At 49.6% G+C, this 17,533-nt stretch overlaps 5 non-coding genes across 5 annotated transcripts; all 5 read right to left on the reverse strand.

Annotated features, from left to right (window-relative positions):
- Positions 1 to 5,437: 5,437 nt before the first annotated feature.
- On the reverse strand, positions 5,438 to 5,510 carry TRNAR-CCU (transfer RNA arginine (anticodon CCU)). The gene has a single exon. It is a non-coding gene; the product is annotated as a tRNA-Arg (tRNA).
- Positions 5,511 to 8,174: 2,664 nt separating this feature from the next.
- On the reverse strand, positions 8,175 to 8,246 carry TRNAP-AGG (transfer RNA proline (anticodon AGG)). Its single transcript has one exon. It is a non-coding gene; the product is annotated as a tRNA-Pro (tRNA).
- Positions 8,247 to 8,721: 475 nt separating this feature from the next.
- On the reverse strand, positions 8,722 to 8,794 carry TRNAK-CUU (transfer RNA lysine (anticodon CUU)). The gene has a single exon. It is a non-coding gene; the product is annotated as a tRNA-Lys (tRNA).
- A 3,788-nt stretch (positions 8,795 to 12,582) lies between these two features.
- TRNAP-AGG (transfer RNA proline (anticodon AGG)) lies at positions 12,583 to 12,654 on the reverse strand. The gene has a single exon. It is a non-coding gene; the product is annotated as a tRNA-Pro (tRNA).
- A 1,386-nt stretch (positions 12,655 to 14,040) lies between these two features.
- TRNAP-UGG (transfer RNA proline (anticodon UGG)) lies at positions 14,041 to 14,112 on the reverse strand. The gene has a single exon. It is a non-coding gene; the product is annotated as a tRNA-Pro (tRNA).
- Positions 14,113 to 17,533: the final 3,421 nt, after the last annotated feature.

Consider the following 17,533-nt stretch of genomic DNA (forward strand, 5'->3'; position numbering starts at 1 on the left):
TCAGAACTGTTTCTTGGCTCCACTTTAAAAGAAGGTGTAGTGAGGAGCACCCCCGCAAAAGGTTTACACCTTAACAATCAGTTATTTATAAAGTCCCAGTGATCTGAATCTTTCCCCAGAAAGAATAGCAGTCATCACAGTCACCAGAAGTCCCAAGCTTGCTTCACTTTTCCAGACCTGGCCAGAGATTATTGGTTTGAGGGAAAGAGACTGGTCATTGGAGTTTTCAGGCTAAGTCTCCTTGAATAGGGCTGGAGTATACAGACTCAACCCTTGGTGCAGGAAGCATGTTTGGGGGAATCAGAGGGCCGGGTCTTTATGAGTTATGTTCTTGCTGTTTTAGGCCTCAGTAACATTGGAAATAATGGAATCTTGGGGAAAATCATTAGCAACAATTTTTCTGCCAGAGAAAACTCACACTCCTAGCTGGGATGGTGTCCTTGTTAGGAAATATACATAATGCTGTATATGAATTAAGAAAATAACCTTTGGATTCACACAGACGTGCACTTAATTCCCAGATCCAACATTACCAGTTGTATGACTTTGAGAAATCTATCAACCTTCACAGAATCACAAGATAATAGTCGTCTGACACAGTTGTGTAGATTAAATGAGGCAGTTTATGTTAAACATCTCATGACTCCTAATCTCATCAATGCACTGAGCTTAGAGCATGTCCACTACATGGAAGCTAAAGGTATTAAGTGATATTTACAACCTTCACTCTCAGCTCAATCATCTATGTTCTGGATAAATGTCATTTGGAAATAGTGTCTTGTGTTTATCTTCAAATGGCTATAGTCATTTTGATAAGGGGCCAGTTACAAGTTTTTTTTATTCTATATGTAATTTGGGGGTAAATGGGGTAGAATAGGAACCACTGTTGAGTCCGTTTATAAATTAGTATGACGTGGATGCCAGTAAGGAACATAGAATTTCTGAGTCCCATGGTTATCACTCCATAGTGCTGAAGGCAAGATCTGGCTTTAAGGTGCCCATAAAGCTTTTGATCTTGTGCACTACAAAGTTTACTTTCCTGAGTTGATAATATTGAAGGGTTACTCATAAAAACCATACACCTCGATCAGAAGTGACAGTTGAATCACTAAAAAAAAATGTCTTCTGGAAACCAGAGTGCTAATCTAACTGATCTTCCGCTTTGGGTTATTTATGAGCAATGTATTCTTCATGCTGATTATGACGTCTTCATAAGCATTCACCTACTCCTACTAACTCAACCAAGAACTTCAGGGTCATAATGAGTCCTCCTGTATCCATCAGACACAGGTTATTGGTTTTCAAGTTCTGTACATTCCATCTCCAAAAACAGGCCAAAAAACACCTCACAATGTTAATTATCAAGCATCTGTGCAAGAGGGGAACAACTGTCACTGGATTACTAAAGACATTGAAAGTGATAGAAACTAACTCCCTATCAGCTTAAGGAGAAGGAGAATCTATTGGTGGATGTAATTGCAAAGTCCAAAGTTCTTGCAAGTTTCAGGCGGGGCTAGATGAAGGGACCCAAATAATGACATCAGGACCTGTATTTCATTTCTTATCTATTTTGTCTGTTTCTGTTTGACTTCATTCCACAGATGGCCTCTCTCCATGTAGCAGACAAAATGGCCACCAGCAGCTCCAAACCCACATCCTCCTAGACTAGCAATCACTGGGCACAGAGAACTTCTCTCTACCAGTGTTTTCTTTTTAAATTTTTTAAAAAGATTTATTCCCTTTTGGGTGTAGGCACTGTGGGGTGGTATAAAGTACAGAGATTTGGAATGAAGCTTTGCAGTTTTTTTAAGCAAACCTTACCCCTGACTTGAGGCTCAAATTCGGGACCCCAAGATCAAGAGTTGCATGCTTTATAGCCTGAGCCAGCCAGGGGCCCCATCAGTATTTCCTTATTAATTCTGGGCAAGGCTGTGATCATTCCTTCTTGGACTCATGCCCAAATCTGAACCAACCACTCTGGATGGAAGAGTGGGTGTTCTGGTCATCCTGGGTCATAAACCCAACGCATTCCATGTGAGAATCCAGTGATGTACATTATCATCAGGACTAAATGAAGGAGAGGAGGAGTTTCCCAAACAGATACAAAGAATGGAAATGGGAAGGAATGTCCTTGAACAAAAAATCTAGTTACTATGATCCATAGTTGTTCCATCAGCTGAGTTGAACAAAGGATTGGAGAAGGAACACTTAAGACAAAAGGATAAATCAGTAAGCTGTCTTTAAAAGTTAAGGTGAGGGATGCCTGGGTGGCTCAGTCAGTTAAGCGTCTACCTTCAGCTCAGGTCATGATCCCAGGGTCCTGGGATGGAGCATTGAGCCTCGCATGGAGCCCCTTGCTCAGTGAGGAGTCTGCCTCTCCCTCTGCCTCTCCCTGTGTTTGTGCTTGCACTCTCTCTCTGCGTCAAATGAATAAATAAAGTCTTAAAAAAAAAAGATGATACCCTCTAGTTCCAGGTATTATGCTAAGTGAAATAAGTCAATGAGAGAAAGACAATTATCATAAGATCTCACTGATATGTGGAATTTGAGAAACAAGGCAGAGGACCATAGGGGAAGAGAGGGGAGAAAAATGAAACAAGATGGGGCGCCTGGGTAGCGCAGTCGTTAAGCGTCTGCCTTCGGCTCAGGGCGTGATCCCAGCGTTGTGGGAGCCCCATATCAGGCTCCTCCGCTGGGAGCCTGCTTCTTCCTCTCCCACTCCCCCTGCTTGTGTTCCCTCTCTCGCTGGCTGTCTCTCTGTCAAATGAATAAATAAAATCTTTAAAAAAAAAAGAAATAAATGTTTGAGACAATGATTATGAAGGAATGTTAAAACAATATGTAATAAGTTGTTGGAGAACAGGATATTCACATAGTATCAAATCATATCACTTTACAGGTTACTTGCTAAATTCAAGGGGGGGGAATATACCATTATAAGAATTGCTTTTATAGGGGCGCCTGGGTGGCACAGCGGTTAAGCATCTGCCTTCGGCTCAGGGTGTGATCCCGGTGTTACGGGATCGAGTCCCACATCAGGCTCCTCCACTATGAGCCTGCTTCTTCCTCTCCCACTCCCCCTGCTTGTGTTCCCTCTCTCGCTGGCTGTCTCTCTCTCTGTCAAATAAATAAATAAAATCTTTAAAAAAAAAAAAGAATTGCTTTTATAAAAAAAGAATTGCTTTTATAAAGTCACTACCACGGACTATCTTTTTCAGTGACACAAACTTTACCAAGTTATCAAACAGCATCACTAACACCTCTAATTCTAATGCAACACCATAGGATTTATCGAAGCCTTCTCTTTTTGCAGTTCTACCAATGAGAAAACTGGTTCCCATTAGCCTCAATATATTAACGTATTTGTTCAGCCCTCTGCACACAGCCCATTTCCTGAAGCCCCACCCCCAGGCTGCCTTCCAGGTTGGCCATGGCAGGCCACCCTGCCCTGCCACCTGGCCCTGTGCCAAGCTAGCTCTCCTGTCAGATCTCAAATGAGAATTGTTTGCACCAATATTTATGGGCTTGATTCTTTAGACCAGTGGCTCACAACCATGAGATAGTGGACATGTGGAGACACTTTTTGTTTCCCCACGACTTTGGGGAAGTGACTGGCATCTAGAAGATAAAGGCCAAGGATGCTGTTAAACATTCCACGGTGCACAGGATGGCCCCGTACAACAGGGAATGATCTGGCTCCCAAAGTCAAAAATGCCAAGATCGAGAACAGAATACATCTAATTCAAATGATACAGTACTATGCACATCATCTTTCTGAGTCTTGCGAACTTAAGAAGTTTCGTTCAAGGACATCTACTGGGCATAGATTTAAGGAAAGTCGGCTTCCTCTGCCTTCTGCTGCCTAGTGCGCAAGCAGGAAGGGACACCTACGCCCACCGTGGGACTGGACCCCACGACTCATGCTCTACTGACTGAGCTAGCTGGGCACACGACTCTGCCATTTCTCCTCAGAGAAGAGCGTAAATACCGTTGGCACGACCACCAGGACAGAGCTGGGGCAGCAGGACTGTTGGCTGGAGAAGAAGCGCCCACAGCAAAGCAGGATCTGACCCAGGTCTCCTGGTCAGCAGGTGGCTCGGGGACTCTGCCAGCCAGGATCCCGAGGCGGGACTCAGCAGCAAAACCCACCTGCAGGAATGCACCCCCAGCTGGGAACCTTTGTCTTCCCGCAAGCTGTAGGTCCCAAAGCCCACCCAACATACCCAAAGCCACTGGCCTCACAGAGTCATTCGTTCACCCACTGAACACCTACTGTAAGTATCTACTGGCAAAACAGCAGCTAACAAAATGGATTTTTTAAAACAGAAGAAGAAAGGGAGTCGGATTCCAGATGAGGGGAAGTTGCTGCTCTTCATTTTTGTTTTCTTCCTCACCAGGCTCGATGCCTACAGCTTAACAGAGCACACCAACATTTAACCTGAACAGGAAATGCGTTAGGCGCCTTCTCCCGTTTGACTGACCTCTCTCCCCTGGTTTGATACTAGCGCTGCTCACTTTCACTATTTAAAGAAAAGAAAAAAAAAAAAAAAGCACTGGAGGTGGCTGCTCTGAGATTTGATTCTGGACCCCGCACACCTGAGCAAGGACGCAAGCCTGGCATGGCGTTTCTGAGGACACCGGACCTTCGGGTCACCAGAGTGCTGGGTTACACGGCAAAGACAGCATTGACTAGACACCGAAATCCTGGACTGACACCAAGACTCTAACAAGGGCCTGGAGGAACTATAAAAAGTCACAGCACTAACTATGTTGAAACAACAGAACTCCAGGCAGAAAATCACCCACAGTCTTAACCCAGGTCAAGTCAACCCTATCGTTGGCCCGTGTCATCTGGATTCTGTCCGGAAGCCCATTCAGTTCCAACATTCACCTCTCACAGGGGCAACCCCTGCTCTCCACATTTTCTGTTCACCTTTTAAGCTGGATACTTAGCATTTTGCTAGTCTCTATTTTCTCTGATTGCCTGTGTGGCCCTGAGCGGTCACAGCCTTTCACACCCATTTCTTTTCTGGGCACTCATGCAAAAACAACTGGGGTTTGGTAGTTACTGTTTGTTTTAGAAAAATCGAATCACACGCCTCTCCTGGTGGGATATCTCAGGTCAACAGACAGAGATTCTTTTCGAGGTTCAACAATATGCATAGTATACTTAGCCAACTTAATCTTGCACACGCGTCACTACATCCAACACGGGATTACAGAGTGTGGTTAGTACATCAGGAGTACAGTGTGGAGAGCAGACATAGGAGTATATTGCTCTTTCCCTTGTGATTGGGGAGAAGACAAGCAAACCTCTCACTGTTACTTTAAGGATGGTGGAAACTCCTTTGAGTTCCACAGGTTTTCCCCTCCCCTTTCTGTAGGTCTTCCTGTTCTAAAACACCCACCACACACCTAAAGGGTAGGTCTGCCCTACTACCCCAGGTGGGACTCGAACCCACAATCCCTGGCTTAGGAGGCCAGTGCCTTATCCATTAGGCCACTGGGGCAGCTGCCAGGCCACTTGCTTAGTGTCTAGAAAGGGTTCCAGAGATAGGTTTGGGTACCTACTCAAAACCAGGAACAGCTGTGAATGAAATCAAACCAACAAATGCCCCCTTCCCGCAGAGCTTCTGTGCAGACCGAGCAGTCGCCCTCCTCTGCCTGTGCTCCTGCGGCTCTTCGCGCACCAGTTTCGCATGGTCTGGCTCTTCTGTTTCCTCCAGAAGTCCCACGCTCAGAAATGCACTGGATTCTCCTTCGGATGAATGGATTTAGAGAGCAGTAGGGGACTCCGGCTGGGTCAGTCAGTGGAACATCCGGCCCGGCCCCCAGGCTGCGTGGCTGATAAGCCTTCGGTCCTCTCCAGGCCCAGCTTGACCAATGACCCGGCAGAGCGCAAGGCTGGGAGGAAGAGGGTGCAGGACCCACACAGCGTGCAGTGGGGAGATGACCCCTCCAGACCCCTGAGGCTCACCCACAGGCCAAAGTCAGAGCCTCCTACACTGCGGCCCGGGGCTGGGCGCCACAACTCCAGGCTTGGCCAATGTCCAGGAGACGGAGAGAGCCCGGAGGATTCTACCCTGGACCTCGCATTTCCAGGCTCAGGTGCGAGAGCCCCTTGGGGCCTGTCTGAAGCTGAAAGCTCGAGTATCGTGGACACACCCCCTGCAATTTTCCTTGAAATTCACTGTATTCACTGAGGTTTGTAATTTATTCAATGGTAAAAAAAAAAAAAAAATAAGGGGCGCCTGGGTGGCACAGCGGTTAAGCACCTGCCTTCAGCTCAGGGCGTGATCCTGGCGTTATGGGATCGAGCCCCACATCAGGCTCTTCCGCTATGAGCCTGCTTCTTCCTCTCCCAACCCCCTGCTTGTGTTCCCTATCTCACTGGCTGTCTCTATCTCTGTTGAATAAATAAATAAAATCTTTAAAAAAAAATCAATCAATCAATCAGCAGAATCCGAAGCCTCTTAAAATTCTCTCCCCATTCCCCTAAGAATTCCCCGGACCTCAGAGCCTCCCCTTGCCACACCTCCAAATTTATCCTTTATCATTCGTGCAACAAGATTATCTAACGCACAGTCCATATTTGAATTTCCTCCAATAACGCCCTGAGAGCACACTTTGCATTAGTGGTCATGTCTTCTAATGTCCTTTGTGCCGCTGGTCCTGGCAATCTGACCACAGGCCCAAACGAGGAAGCGGCAGGCAAGGGGTTAGAGCTGCCATCCGTGAGACTTCAGAGGAGCTGATCTGGGAGGGAGGGGATCGCCACTGAGAGAAACTAGGACGCTGTAGACGCAGAGTCCTTGTTGGGAGGGGGCGTTGTCCTTCTGGTGCACAAGGTCTCCGCATTCGCTCACCTCTTATTTAAAATAATCCGCGTTTTAGCAGCAGGCGGGAGAAGGAGGCCCAAAGCAATACGCTTTCCAGAAGCAGCTGGAGGCCCGTGGGGGTGGGACGGGTGTATTTCTGTGCATACTCATCTTTCAGGGGCACAGATTCAAGGAGGATCTCAGGAGCAGGTCCTGGGTTCTGCCTTCGGCTCGCCGGTTTGTGGAAATTGGCAAATGCCCTGGGTGTGACCGCGGCTTGGGGATCCGCACACCCCTCTGCTTTTCCACCTCCATTTAAATGTAGCCAGGAATTTTTTTCCCCCTCTCGCTGCTTTTAAGTGTGCGTGTTTGTTTGGAATAGCCAACATTTTCCACTATTTTTAGCTAAAACGTTGGTCCCCCAAATCCCGCCCATTTGTGTTACTGGAAATCATGAGTCTTTCTTGGAATGTTTTTCTTCGTAGTAATTCCTTAAAGCTGTTAACAATTTATTCAAACCAATAAGTAAAGGTTTAAAAAACAAGAACAACAACTACTTAGGACAGAGATGGTTCCCTGGGAAATCTAACTCGACAGGCAGCCTCGGGGGCCTGCGTGGGCTCTGGAAGAAAGAGGACATTCAGTCTGAGCTACACCCCCGGCCCACCATTGCCGGGAAAGCGGGTACCCTGTGCCCTGTATGGAAAGCAACTCTCAAGGATTGAAACTCTTTAGGGGTCAAAGTCAAACCCTACCTGGACCTCCAATCTCCTGGACCTCAGAGCTTGACGTTCTGAGAGGGGCGCAGGACCCTAGTCCTGACCGCACTTGGTCCCCAGGCCGTAGCAGGACCAGGGCAGGCCTGGAAACGCCCAGGTGGCAAGGACAGGAAAATGGAGGGAGGAGGTGTGGAAAGAAAAGGGAAGAGGGGAGGACGGCCCAGGCACCTCCTCAAAGTGGGTCACGCCCCCCCCCCCGCCCCCAGTAGCGCTGGCGGATAAGTTCCCAGGTGCTCAGCAGGGAAGTGCTGGACTCGAACCCTCAAAGGGGTGACTTCGAGGAAGCATTGCTTCTCTTGGATTCCCCTTCCCCAAACCGGCCTTGGACTACACCTGACACAGCCCCGGGAGGAGTGTCCTGCCCCGGGGTTACCTGCACTTCTGGAGTCCTACGACTCCAATTAAATATTTCTAAAGCACCTGGAACCAGCTGGAGGGTTTTAAAGATTTTCTTCTAATCTTTTCTTGCATTGTCCTAATCTTTTCTTGCATTGTCCTGTTTCGTCGCGCAAAGGCTGAGGTCTGCCGACAGTTCCTCAATCTCTAGTAGGATGAAGTTATTGTACCAAAAGAGCCAGGGCTCGTCCGGGATTTGAACCCGGGACCTCTCGCACCCTAAGCGAGAATCATACCCCTAGACCAACGAGCCATGGAAGTAAGTACTTCCAGCTCTCTTTATGACTTCGTGGCGACCCGGGGGTTGGGACAAGTAGGATTGAGGAAGTGACGCGGGGAGAAGATTCAGATTTCAGACCAGCAGGAAAAGGTTGAGCTCAGGAGCCAGTGGGCGCAGAAGAAGCCCACAGAGTGGGGAGCAGCCCGCTTGTGCCCCCCAATCTGGTGGCCCCAGCGCTCACAGAACAACAAGCCCCCAGCCAGGCAGAGGGTCCATGCGTCCCTGCACCGTCATGGGGTCACTTCTTAGACATTCCTAGCAGTCGCGAGCATGCGGCTCACACGCACTCTGGGGCAAAAGCCAGCCTGTCCCCGGGGCAGCGTTGCCAGTCTTTCGATTGTAGGTCACTGGGACGCCTTGCGTGGAAACGCTGCCGTCCTGTGGCGCACCCAAACTGCTCCCTAATCGTCTTCTGCCCAGTTTCGCGCTCCAAACCAAGAAAACAAACCGCCCAGCGTGGGGCTCGAACCCACGACCCTGAGATTAAGAGTCTCATGCTCTACCGACTGAGCTAGCCGGGCACCCATGGATGGCTTCTGTAGCTGGTGGGCTGATCTGAAGGTGATGGGAACTATGCTAAGTAATGAATTGGACCTGCGCACCAGAGGCGGGTCAGTAGGGTCCCACAGGAGCTCCCCGCAGCAGCAAGGGTGTGCTGCAAATCCAGGATTTCCCTCACCTTCCTATGGCCTCTAGCTGGGGAACTGGCCTGGGCCCGGTTTCCGCAGGGACAGACCTGGCGTCAGGTGCAGGAGGAGCAGCCCCAGCAGCTAGGTGCAGGGGGGACAGAGCGAGGGGCACAGGGGAGAAGGCCTAGGACAAGACGTACCAGTTAGTTTACCTACTGACGCCTGGACGGACATCTGGATTATTTCCAGGTTTTTTTGGCTGTTAGAAATATGTAACAGCTATAAACATCAGAGTACAGAGTTTTGTGTGAACATAAGTCTTCATTTTTCTGGGACAGATACCCAAAGGTGCAACTGCTGGGTCCCATGGTAGTTATGGGACTTGGTTTTTTAAAGAAACTGCCACAGTGTTTTCCAGAGTGGCTGGACCGTTTTACATTCCCATCAACAACCCATGAGTAACCCAGTTTGTCTGAGAAAATGTTCAATAGAAAGAGCATCAGCAACCTTGTTGCATCTCCAACCTCAAAGAAAACTTCAAGGTTTCACTATCAACTATGAAGTTTACTGTAGTATTTTGTAGATGGTTTTGGCAAGTTATGGGTATTATCTCCTTTTGCTAGTTTACTAAGCATTTTAAAAGTCATGAATGGAAGTTAGATTATATTGAATACTTTTCCTGAATTTGTTGCCGATAGCAATAGATTTTCTAATGTCAAATCAACTTTCCACTCCCTAGGATAAACTCGAGTTGGCCGTGGTATATTCTTCTTCTTATATGTCATAAGATTTGGTTTGCTAATATTTTAAGATTTTTACATCCATTTTCATGAGTGAGATTATAGACTATGGTTTTAAAACTATTTTGCATATTGTCTATGGTTTGTTTTTTTAAAGTAGGCTCCATGCCCAGCACAGAACCCAGCAGGGTGCTTGAACTCACAACTCTGAGATCAAGTGTCAGATGCACAACATACTGAGCCACCAGGGGTCCCTGTGTTTAGTTTTGATGCCAGAGTTGTGCTGGCCTCCTAAAATGTGTTGTGGGGTTCTGTGCTCTTCTGTGAAAGATTTTGTGTGAGATAAAAATTTTGTTTCTTAAATGTTTGGTAGCGTGCTCCACTGAAGCCATCTGAGTCGAGAACCTTCCTTGGAGGATAGTTTTTGACTATTGATTCACTTTCTTTATTAGTTTTAAGATCATTTACATTCTTGCTCCATTTTGATTCCATGAAGGCATGTTTTTTAATTTAAAAAAACATGTATTTCTCTAAATTTTCAGAAAGGTGTTTAGCATATGCTTTCATTATTTAAGTTATGCAATGACTGTGAAGTCATTCTTAGCCCTGCTTTGTGTTGCGTGTCTCTTCCTTTATTTCTTAATCATTTTTTTGCAGAGTTTTATCAATAACCCAAGCTTTGCCCCAAGATTTGCCTACAGAGTGTGTGTCATTAATCTCTATAGTATGCTTGTTTTCTACTTCATTAATTTTATATCTTATTTTTTCCCTATTCTAACTTCTTTGGGTTTATTTTTGCTGTTCTTTTTCTAACTTCTTGCCATTAGTTTTCAATCTTTCTATTATATGCACTAAGGCTATCAATTTCCCTCTAACTACAGCTTTAGCTATATCTTACAGGTTTTGGTATGCAGTGTTTTCATCATTTATTTCCAAGTATTTCTAATTTTTTTTTAAAGATTTTATTTATTTACTTGACAGAGATAGAGACAGCCAGCGAGAGAGGGAACACAAGCAGGGGGAGTGGGAGAGGAAGAAGCAGGCTCATAGTGGAGGAGCCTGATGTGGGGCTCGATCCCATAACGCCGGGATCACGCCCTGAGCCGAAGGCAGACACTTAACCGCTGTGCCACCCAGGCGCCCCTATTTCCAAGTATTTCTAAATCTCATTGTAATTTCTTCCTTAACTCATGGAATTTTTAGAAGTGTGTTGCTTAATCTGCGATCATATTGGGATATTTTAGGGTTTTATTTTTGTATTATTTCTTCTGACCTAGTCTTAGTTTACTTTTTCTCCATCTTTTTAAACTGTTATACACATCTATTGAATTTTGTTTCAATTTTTGTGTATTTTTATTTTTAGAAGAATTTAGATCTTTTGCAGTCTTCTGGATCATTTTACATAGCTTCTGTTTTCAAAGATATTTTAGTTTTCATTTATTTATGCATAGTAAGAATAGTTGTATTATAGTCTGTGTCTAGTAATCTTAGCATCTAAAATCTTTGCCGTTTTATTTCCATTGCTTGTTGTTGCTTGGTTATTGCTCATGGTGCCTTATTTCCTTGTTGTTTTTGTTTTGTGAATTGCCCATTTTCCTTGTAAATTTCGTAGTGTAGGGATTTTTGTGAGATCTAGAATAAAAGTGTATTTCTCCACAGACAATTGTTTACTTCTGCCAGGGGCTCAAGGACTTACCACATCATTCGTTAATTTACCGTTTAAATTAAATCTTCTACTTGAGGGTTTTGTTTTTTTTTTCCCCTCCAGTTGGTCCTCAAGTACACAGAATTGGATCATTCATGATCCTTAGTTCATGGAACACTCTCAAACTCACCATCCTAAACAAAATGGAAGACCATGCCACTAACAGTTGTGCAACACCATGGTCCTCTCCATTGCCGCATTCTTCTGATTCCTTCTCTCCAGCATAACCATCCTTCCGATCCTGTTGGAGGCAGATGCTCTTGGCACACCTTGGCATTCTTCTTTACACACACACGCTGAAGGCATCTGCTTGCAAGTGCTTGTGACTCCACAGGAGGACTTTCCCTGGGCCCCTGGGCCTGACAAGGGGGAAAGGCTGGAGGAGTTAATTCCCTTCCCCTGAGTCCCACTTTCCTCTCAGCCCCAGGTACTGAGGGAGTGTTTTATAGGAATTCGATGTCTGGATGCATTGCAGCCTCTAGGTTCAGCAGAACAGATGTCCACCCCTGTAGAGCTTTTGAACATGGTTTGCTAGGGTTTAGTCTCATGTGTGAAAGATTCTCTAACACAGTTTTAAAGTGTTAACATCTGTTTGACGTTTGGGCTGATGCGACAAGGAATGGGGATATAACTACATGGGATCATAGCCTCAGACCAACAACATATCCACTATTGTTCTTCAAGTGCTTAGATTTTCAAGCTTTCCTGTGTTGGCGGGACCCCGTCCGCTTCTCGCTCTGCAAAGCTGACCCCAGTCCACACAGCTGGAGCCCCAGAAAAGAGCAGAGGGGACTCCAACGGGGCCTGGCACTGAGGGTCAGGGCCCTAGAAGGGGCAGGGGAGAGCCCCAGAAGGCCAAGCCCAGCTGAGGAGTGCCGGGCTTGGCTTCTGTAGGCCCCTCCAGCCAGGCTGCAAACGCCAAAAGTCCACGGCCTCTCAAGCTCCTGGACTCCTGAGCCCGGGACTCTGCCGCGCCAAAGGCGTAGGTCTGGAGAAGAATGGGCTCCCAGTGCACAGGAAGGAAAAACCTCTTTCTCCCACCTCGGTGCCTCGAACTCCACTGACAAAGTAGTATCTGGAGACGGGGCTCTGGCGACGGGGCCGCAATTAAATTTTAAAAGCAGCGGTGGGCGGCACTCTGCTAGCTTGAGGCCTTTCAAAGTTACCTTTCCCGGGGTGGAGTTTCGGCGTGTGGCGCAGAGATCTCAGGCTAGAGCTCTGACCCACAAAAAGGAGGGCTCGTCCGGGATTTGAACCCGGGACCTCTCGCACCCTAAGCGAGAATCATACCCCTAGACCAACGAGCCACGCTGAAGTTAGGCTCCAGATTTCCCTTTATGACCATTGTGGCATCCGGGGCGGGACACGCAGAGCAGCGCGCGGAGGGGACTTGGGTTTCAGACTAGTGAAGAATGGCGAAGCTGGAGAATCCGTGCGCGTGGAGGGAGCCCAGCGCTCCCTGAGCCCACAAAGTGGGGAGCGGGTCCCGCGGGCCGCCTATACGGTGGCCTCGCCGCTGAAGGGCGGGCGGCCACCCGGCAGGATGTCAAGGCGTCCCCGCGCCGCCCTTCGCCCTTCGGTCCGCTGCAGGCGATCCTCCCGGCTGCCAGCGCGCTGGCGGCAGAGGCCGGTGAGGAGCTCCCGTCGGACGGGGCAGCTGGACCGCTCAATAGCGGAGCGGCGGCGCGTGGAGGGTGCTGAGCCCAGGTCACTAGGAAGCCCGCTTTGGAAAACGCCGCACCCCCACGGTGTGGCACCCAGTGCGTGCTTACTAAAGGCGTGCGGAGTGCATGGAAGAAACAGCCGCCACCATCTGCCTCCGCCTCTTGCCCCCGCTCCTCCAGGCTGCGCTCCCCTCTCCCGCCACTGGCAAGATCAAACCGAGAAATCCAGTTTCTGACGTGGGGCCTACAACCCCCGAAGCTGACGCTAAGTAGTCGCTTTGTTATGCTGACTAAACCAGCCGTCCTGCGCTAGGTGCCATCCGACAGGAGGCGCTGGCCCCTGGAGGGAGGTGCATCAGGCCACGAATAAGACCCCGCCCCAGGCCGGCGTAGTGATGCCCGCCCCTTCTCAGCAGGGGCACGAGGCGGGTCTTCTGGTCCTCAGGTAGTGGCGAGGACAAGGACCCCGCCCTCGGGGCAGGGGACTGCGTCCCGCGGTCGGGGGTCGGGTTCTAGGCACTCTGCTGTCTCTGTGTCGTCCCCGTGTCCAGGCGTGACCCAACCCGCGAGGATCCGGCAAATCTGGACGACCGGGTTCGCTTTCTACTGTCTGACCATCACCCCTCCGGATCCATGGCGCGAATTTCCTAGCGCTCTCATCTGGGAAGGCCCTGGGGAACGAAGTTCTACCCGCAGAATCCCGGGTCTCGCTCCCTCTCTCCCATCTCCCACCAAAAAAAAAAAAAAAAAGGCAACTTAAGAGTAGGGCTCACCCGGGACTTAAGCGGGGATCATCTCGAACTAAGACAATCCGTATCCCTACAGCAGCCCACGATGCATTTTCCCGTCTTTTAAATAACCTCCTCCTACTTCCCGGAGTAGTCCCCTTTAACCCGGTTACCGCGGGATCCCAGCCTCCGGAGATTCTTACTGGGAGCCCTAGGTCCCTCACGGGCTGAGCCATCCGGAGCCTCAGCCTGGTGGGCTCCGTACTCCGCTGAAAACGTGGAAGGGAAAAGATGGACGCAGGGGCTCGTCCGGGATTTGAACCCGGGACCTCTCGCACCCAAAGCGAGAATCATACCCCTAGACCAACGAGCCGCCACACTCTACCTACCCCCCCTTGTGCAGCTGACGCACGCGGAAAGGCCGACCGCACCCGATAGCTCAGTTGTTAATGTGTGCGCCTGTGAAGCCGGCTCTAGGCGTTCGCGGGTTCGCAGCTGCTGTCAGGTTTCAGAGGGTTCTTTCTGCCACCTAAATCAACAAGCTCACGAACCAATCCACGTACGGCCCCGAGCTGGCCCAGCTGCGGGAAGACCGCCCAGCCGCAGCTCTACAACCCACCGCTTCCCAATTACGCGTCCTGATCACTGCAGCGCGCAGCCCAGGCTGGGACCCAGAGGAGAGAGAATCGCAGCAGTGCCCACGGTGAACTGCGGGGGGCACAGCTCGCCCGCAGTCGGTCGCAAACCGGGAACGCTGCTCTGCCCCCAATCGGCAGCGCCTATCTTCCTGGGCTGAAGCCCTCTAAATTGGCCCAGGACCGGGAGACAGAACAAATATGGAATTCCCAAACTACCGAATATTGGGAATTGGGACCCCCTATATCCCTCTACTTCATTGATAACTGAATCAAACTCTCCCCCCTTAAGACCCCATGAGGACTGGAGCGTGGGCAGCGCTGCTGAGAGAGGAGAGGTTGGCAGCAAAAGGAGTTTCCAAGACTATAATCCTCGCTTAGAACGCAGGAGGATCAAATCCCAGAGGAGCCTAGGTTTTCAGACTGTCTTGTCTTTTAATTAGGGACAGCCTGCTGTGTTCCCAGAGGAGGAAAACCCTTGTGGAATTCCTTCCCGGGTACCTTGCTAACAGGGAGCGAGGAAGTCCTTGGTGTCAGCGTTAAAGTGCACTGGTCCTTCCCCTGTCCTGGGTATGGGTGCTGGAATGGCTACTCTCCCTGATCTCAGGAACGGGGGTCCAGAGGGGCACATGCTTTGAGGGCAGGAACCAAGCATGGCTTCCTGGCTGAGCAGGAATCTGCTTTTATCACCTCACACGTTGTGCACCCAACAGGGCACTTTTCAGGCAGGAGTGGATAGCTGGGAGCAGAGGAACAACCCATGTGGGCGGGAATCCTCAATGCCTTCAGTGGACCACAACGGGCAATAAAAGATCTAACTGATGTGAGGCTCAAAGCTATGACCCTGAGAATAAGAGATGAAAGCGGAGCTCACCTGGTGACCATATGGGTGTCTTTGCTGAATCTCTGCATTAAAGCTGAGTCTCGAATGTGGACAACACTAGGATCTGGACCAGACTGTGGACAACATTTCCAGCCTCATACATCACCCTCGACCCTGACCCCAAAGGTCAGACGCAGGCTGAGACCCCTGATGGTGCAAGGCGCCAAGTTGGAGTCCAGTCCTTCTCTGTGCCTTGATGAAATCTAAGGTTCACCTGTTGATGCCCCCAAGTCCCAGCACACCCTGAGGCTGCAGGAGGAGGGTGTGTCAGCTTGAGGCCACTCCAGGAATATGGAAGCCTGAGCCCCTTTCTCAGGGGGATGGAAAACAGGCCTGATTCCTCAAGTCCTCCCTCATTCCCTCAAAATATTTTGTTGAACTCCAACACCAAGGTCAGCCCTTGGGATCCAGCTCCTTCGCAGGGAGTGGCACAAAGCCAGGGTCTGCCAGTTTGGGACAAGAGGCCACTCAGGTCCGAGGGCTCAGGAGGAGTGCGAAGTGGGGAGGCAGGAGAGGAGAGAATTAAGAGGGGCCCCAGAACACCTGGGCTTCCCCTACCCCAGAGTTGCCTGGTTCAGGATGGTGGGGGGTGGGCAAGCAGGCTGGAAGCTCAGACAGGAGTCAATGCTTCAGTCTCAAGGCTCTGTTCTAAGTGCTTTATACAAAATAGAAGTAATTTAATATCCCAAAAAACCTTTGAGTCATGAGCTGTGATTATCCCCACTTAACAGATGGATAAACTGATGTCCTTGAGAGGCTGGGTTTTGTGGGTCCAGATCTGTGGAGTCCAACCAGAAAGAGTGGAGTCTAGTCCTATAACCCTCCTGCAATCCTAAAAGAACTGCCCAAGATTTGTGTTCTGCACCTTCTGCACCTTTCATATCTAGGGGAAGGCATAGACAGGCAGAGCCAAGCCTAGAGGGGCAGGTCCATATAGGTGGGGCCAAGGTTTTTCCCTTAGGGACTGGGTCTCCCTGCCTCACCCATAGGCACGAATCTGCTTTGGGTCAGTCAGGATCAGTCGGTAGGGCCTCCTGCACCTCTCATACTAAATGAGACACATATCCTACACCTTCTCTGTGGGTGGGTGATAAGGTTGTCATATCACAGGGTAGGCTCAGATGGGGGTGTTGGGGGGGGGAGGCATCAGAACTTGCACCTGGGAACCCAGAGGAAGAGATGATCTGTCTCCAGAGGAGAAGGGGAGTGGGCACAGGGTCAGGCAGGAAGGGGCCACTGACCCAGGAGTCAGTATTCCATTGTCCCACTAACTGAGGGTCTGCTGTCACACCCTGCTTCTGCCAGAGGAATAGACTTAGATTTCAAATGTCGGCAGCCCTGACTCCAGAGCCCCAGTGAAAGGACAGCGGCCAGTCTGCTCCTCCCAACCGGCCTGGGCCCTGAGCATCTGTCTGCCAAAGCCTCGAAGCCCAGCATGGACTCACACCTGGACCCCTGACCCTAGACACTCCCACAAGGTGGGAACCAGGTGGAGGGGGCTGAGGGTCCTCCCTGGTCCCCCTGCTTCCCGGCCGGTTCTGCTTCCTTTTGAGACTCCACTACTCTTATCCCCACTAAGGCTGCTGCCCTTGGAGAAGGGTGAGCTGAGGCTCTTATCTCAGGGACATGGCTTGAAGTCCACCTTGGGCGCACCTTTTAGGGCCCTGGACCTGTGGGTTTAACTGAGGCCTTCACCTAGACATTCTGTTCAAGCTCCCAGCTTGAACAAATCTTACCATCTATCGTGAGGCCCACACCAACCTGGAACCCATAAAAGAAAATAATCTAGATGATACCCCAAGACGTGGCCTCCTAGCATTTTCCAGATATATTCTATTCAAACCCACAGGAGTGGGCTGCCTCCCCTTCCCCCAGTAGCCCTGTGCAACCCCCTGGCCCTGCAGGGATGGAGAGAGAAAGCCAGGAGCCCAGGTGATGGTGAGGACAGTTCAGGGAATAAGGAAAGGGTACGTTTAAAATTAAATCTGACCGCAGTGACAAGCGCCAATTTCTGGGGCCCTCTGATCTCCCTCCCACATGCAGGTGGCCCTACTCCCTCTGTGCCCACCTTCCTTACCCTCCTCTATGAGGCGAAGAGAACACGGTACTTGGGTGTAACCCCTAAAAAACCAAACTCCCAAGGTAGAGAAAGTTCCTCAGAATGTCTCCCTTGAAGGTAAGAGTTACACGCAAACACGGTGTTCTCTTCTCCTCATGGAAAGAGCAACCAGGAAGTTTGTTTTCTCAGGCAGATCTCTCTAAACAGGGTTAGGACT

This window comes from Ursus americanus, chromosome 2 (genome assembly GCF_024610735.1).
Source record: "Ursus americanus isolate L20-20 chromosome 2, mUrsAme1.1.p, whole genome shotgun sequence".
NCBI classification, from domain to species: domain Eukaryota; kingdom Metazoa; phylum Chordata; class Mammalia; order Carnivora; family Ursidae; genus Ursus; species Ursus americanus.